The following is a 5,518-nucleotide window of genomic DNA, read 5'->3' as shown; positions in this document are numbered from 1 at the left end:
AACAACAGCAGATGAGGTAGAGAGGGAAGATGAGAGGGGAGGGGAGGGGGGATAGCAGGGGATCGGAAATGTAGCAGAATACAACAGTCACTAATATGCCATTTTGTAAAAATGTGAATGTGTAACCAATGTGATTCTGCAATTTGTATTTGGGGTAAAAATGGGAGTTCATAACCCACTTGAGTCAAATGTATGAAAGATGATATGTCATGAGCTTTGTAATGTTTTGAACAACCAATAAATAAATAAATTGTGGGTGGGAAAGTATTCACGTCAAAAAATGTCTACTTTTGTAAAATGTTTATCAGGTAATACAGATAATGTTCAAAAAGAATAAATCCAAGTAGCTTCTTTTATTTTTATTTTTTTTTTGAATTTAAAATATGAAATGTTATGAATAAAAAATAAATGTGGGGTCCAAAAACCACAGTATGAGATAGTTAACAGCATGGCTTATATAACACCCCATCTCACCCTTCCCAGCCTCATGTTTAGGCAGTCACTGCAAGGCTGCTCTGAGATTATGTGGTCATTATGGTCTAAGAGTCACATTTGAAGCAGCAACCTAAACCCACACCAAGAAGGACTGTCCTCTTCAAGAATTCCAAATGTCTTTTGCAATAGCTTCTGCAAGGCAGGCCCAGCCCCTGAGAGGGTGGTGCTGTGCTGGGGACATGAGTCCCCCAAGAAGCTCAGTGAAGTTTGGAGATTAATACTGAAAACCGCGCTTTGTCTGGACAGAATCAAGAATCTGCTGCAGTTCCTCATCTTCAAATTGTCCCTCCAGGCTTGGAATCAGAGTCTTGGACTCCTCCGCAGTCTCTGGACAAAGGTTGGCCAAACAGGCCAACTCAAACTTGTGTAGCTTTTTCTGGCGCAGCAAGCTAAGGACACTTGTAATGGTCTTTGTTTTTGAAATGACCAAAACGGGAAGTGTACTTTAAAGTTTTCATGTAGACTTCTGAGAGTTCCCGCCCGTCCTCTGCACTCTCACTTTGTTGCTTTCGATGCTCCAGAAGCATATGAACTTCTGAATTTAGAAGAGTCTCCGCTGTTTCAAACTCTTTGGGAAAGCTAAGCTGTGAGGCATCCTCTTCCACGTCACCTGCCCATGGATCCCTGCCCCCAGACGCCATAGCCGCACAGTGTACTACCACAAACACCACCGGAAGCGGAAGTGTGGAGCAGCCAGCTGCCCCCGGAAGGGGTGGGATGGCCAAGTAGCTTCTTTTAAAGAATATTCTTAATTGTTGATGGACACAAGTCTCTTCCTTCCTTCCTTCCTTCCCCACAATTCCAGCTCCCCAATAGCTTTTTTAAACTGCAGAAAATTGCATAAAAGAAACATTAAAAATCATATGCAAATGGCTAGCAAACATATAGGAATATATGAAAATTCTGTAGACCACCAAACTTCATATTAAAGTAGTGACTTACTATCACTTTATACCTATATACTGGCAAAATTAAAAAGAATCCTAACACTCCCTGCAGGCAAAAAGATATTAGCCTACATTCCGGTTGATAATGTAAATTGTAAGCCATTTGGAAATCAGCCTGGATTAATTTTTTTCTCAAATTTATGTGTGGTCACAGAAGCAGCAGTTGTTCAAGCATTTGGGGAAAAGTATATCAGAAAAAAGTTTCGTTAGTAGCTTATAATACTAGCAAATTACCAAAATGAGAGCCAGAAATGAGCTTCAACTACTATGTATACATTAACTCCCCAGTGAACAATTCTATGTATTCCTTGGGTCAGATATTTAGCAGTTCTCTCCCTTTTCCTAAATTGCTAGATAGCCAGGCCAAAGCCTGTTCTTGGTTAAATCGTGGTGGGAAGAGTGTGTCAGACAGGTTCATCCTTAAGCTATAATTCAAGTTGAATTCTAGGCACGCCAGGTTTCAATGCTGTCTCCATGTGTTTTAGTCAGCTTTTCCACCACTATGACTAAAAGACCCCACCAGCACAATTGTAGAAGAAAAATTTACCTGAGGGCTCACAGTTTCAGAGGTCTCAGTCCATAGAAGGCCAGTCCCATTCCTCAGGGCTCCAGGTGAGGCAGGACGTCCTGGTGGAAGAGTATGGCGAAAGGAAGCAGCTCACAACGACAAACAGAAAGCAGAGAGAGAATTACTCCACTCTCCAGATACAAAATATATACCCCATAGCCATGCCCCCAATGAATCACATCTTCCAGCCACAGCCCACCAGCCTCCAGTTACCACCCAGTTAATCCCACCAGAGATTAATTCACTGATTAGATTAAGGTTATATAATTTAACCATTTCTCCTTCTTCTTTTTTTTTTTTAACCATACGATTTATTTTTATTCTTAGTCATACATGACAGCAGAATGTATTTTGACATATAATACATACATGGAATGTACATACATCAATCATATTGTCTATTCTATTCTGCTGCCCTTCTATCCTCCTTACTCCTCCCCTCCTCTCCCATCCTTTCTCTCTATCCAATCTAATGGGACACACTTTTTTTTTCTTTTTCTCATCACAACATTATATATGTATTCTGTATAACAATGAGGTTCTCCTTCCATCTTCCATGCAACTCTCCTTCTCCCTCTTTTTCCCTCCCACCTCTCTTCCCTATTTAGTGGTAGTTGTCTTCTCATGCTCTTCCTCCCTACCCCATTTTGAGTCATGCCCTTATATCAGAGAAGACATTCGGCATTTGTTTTTTAGGGATTGGCTTACTTCACTTAGCATAATCTGCTCTAATGCCATCCATTTGCCTGCAAATGCCATGATCTTGTTAGTTTTTAGTGCTGAGTAATATTCCATTGTGTATAAATGCCATATTTTAAAAATCCATTCATCTATTGAAGGGCATCTAGGTTGGTTCCACAGTCTAGCTATTGTGAATTGTGCTGCTATAAACATTGATGTGGCTGTGTCCCTGTAGTATGCTCTTTTTAGGTCTTTTGGGTATAGTCCGAGAAGGGGAATAGCTGGGTCAAATGGTGGTTCCATTTCCAGCTTTTCAAGGAATCTCCATACTGCTTTACAAATTGGCTGCACCAATTTGCAGTCCCACCAGCAATATATGAGTGTACCTTTTTCCCCGCATCCTCTCCAGCACTTATTGTTGTTTGACTTCATAATATTTGACTTTATAATGTTCATAATGTTTGACTTCATAATGTTTGACTTCACTGATTAGATTAAGGCTATATAATTTAACCATTTTTCCTACAAACCTTCTTGTATTGTCTCACACATGAAGTTTAGGGGAAACCACATCTAAACCATAACAGTATGACTCAGTTTTCCATCATTACACAGAAATACCTGAGGATATTAATATATAAAGAGAAAAGGTTTATTTTGGCTCATATTTTTGGAGGTTCCAATCCATGATCAAGTAGTTCCAATCCATGATCAAGTAGTTCCATTGTTTTGGGCCTTTGGCAAGGTAACACACCATGGCAGGAATGCATGGTAGAGCAATCATCTTAACTCGTCAACCAAAAAACCTGGAGAAAGAGGAAAGAGACCACAGTTCCTCTTTGAGAGCACACCACCAGTGAACTTAATGACTTCCCTTTAGGCCTCACCTCTTAAAGGTCCCACTATCCTGGTGATCAAGCCTGTAAAATATGAGCCTTTGGAGGACATTCCACATCCATTGCCTAGGAAGGGTAAAGCTGCCAAGAGTCTGAGAATTCTAATTTGTGTGTAAATCTGAAATCAGCATGCGCTGACCTCTGAAGAGAAGAAACTAGAGAAATCAAGCTGAGGATACATCTGGAGCAATTCACAAGCTCAGGATGCTGCCCTCAGAGCAGGTGACCAGGGCTAACATGGGCACATTTTTATCTATTGAGGGATAGAGACCCCTCCTAGTGAGAAAAAAGTGAATTCACAGACTGCATGTGAGACCCATCTCTTTTCTTTCCTCACTACATTTTTCCCCTAAGTTCACTAGCCTATGTATTTAAGGAATCACATCACAAGGACATGTCACCAATTTCAACTTGAAAGAGGACAAATGACAGTAGAAACCATTTGTTGAAGCCATGGCAAAGTGAAGGTATTCTGAAAACAGTTTCAAAACCCATATGTAGGACATAAGTTTTCATAAGTGTACATGTTGTCTTAGGAACAATAGGATGGACTAGTTTTTATTGGTGCTAGTGCAGAACATATGACATATATGATCATTATGAATATGTGGGGAAATCTAATGACAAATTAAGTTTTATATCATACCTTAGTATGCTTTAGATGACTGTCCCTCAAAGGTCCATGTAAATTCTTGGCTAACAGGGTGTCACCATTGGGAGGTGATGAAACCTTTATGTGGTGGGTCTAGTGGGAGGTTCTTAAGTGTCAGGGGCATGCTCTTAAAGGGGATAGTGGGATTCCAGCCCCTTCCCTTTCCTCTTTTCTTACTGACTAATGAGGTCAGGGGTTTGTTTTTAATTGATTTCTGGAATTTATTTATAGTTCCTTGATACTGACACATTGCTAGTTACACATTTTAAGAACTCCACCATGTTTGCGAGATGTTGCCTTGGTGACACAAAGCCACTGAGCCACTTGATATTGAATTGGACCAAGACACATCTTTTCCCTTACGAGTTAATTATCTCAGGTATTTCATTATAGTCATGGAAAGCTAATATAGTGCTAATGGGGGAATATATAATTCTTAAGTCCTTTCTCATTTTGTACTTCCAGGTTCAGATGCCAACTTCAGCCCTCACTATCTGGTTTGTAGCACAGGGAATAGGGCAGGTCACAGAAAGCCTGGTCTCTGTTTTCTTCATTCATTATCCCAATTATGGCCAACACACCTGTAAAAATAATTTGAAAGGAAGCCAGCATTAGGGAAAGGTCCAAGTAAAGAAAATTAACAGTAAGACCCCAATATGCAAGACTGCCTCAGAAATCTCTAAGATTTATTATACTAATACCTATGATATAACATAAAAGCAGCAAAAGGTGTGCTTCCTATATGTAAGAGTAGAACTTGACCTGGATCCCTATTTTGGGCATCTATAATCAAAGCCATTAGGTAGTTTCCCCTGGGAAGAGATGAGTTGCAACCTGCCCTGGGGTAATAGAGTTTTCTCTCTCCCTCCACATTCAGTTATCTAGGTTCTGTTACTTTGGGTTTTAGTCATATTTATAATGAAGATGTTAAAGTAAAACTTTATGAGCTTTAGAGCCTCAGAAAAGAAAAATTGGCTGAGAGTTTTGATGGCTTTAGACTCAAAATAAGTATGCTGACAGATTATATTCTGCCAAGAATAAACCTTCTCTTGTGCAGTTGAGTCATATACCCTTTGGTGCAATCATCAATAATTGGAAACCCAGTAATAAGTTCTATATTCCACAAAGGTTGCCACATACCAGAGATGCTGCTCCATCAGCTAGTCCATGTTGGGGAGTGTATATAATCTTGGCAAAAATGGCAGGCACGTTTGGACTTTTCCACACTTTTTTAAAGTACCAAATGTGCCTGCTATAGATGAAACTCAGTTGTACTATG

At 39.9% G+C, this 5,518-nt stretch overlaps 1 pseudogene; it reads right to left on the bottom strand.

Annotated features, from left to right (window-relative positions):
* Window positions 1–709: 709 nt before the first annotated feature.
* On the bottom strand, window positions 710–1,136 carry LOC114092113 (DNA-directed RNA polymerase II subunit RPB4 pseudogene; annotated as a pseudogene).
* Window positions 1,137–5,518: the final 4,382 nt, after the last annotated feature.

The sequence above is a fragment of the Marmota flaviventris genome, chromosome 12 (genome assembly GCF_047511675.1).
Source record: "Marmota flaviventris isolate mMarFla1 chromosome 12, mMarFla1.hap1, whole genome shotgun sequence".
In the NCBI taxonomy this organism is placed as follows: domain Eukaryota; kingdom Metazoa; phylum Chordata; class Mammalia; order Rodentia; family Sciuridae; genus Marmota; species Marmota flaviventris.
Note: the sequence above shows the minus strand (reverse complement) of the source record. Positions and strands in the feature narration are given on the sequence as shown.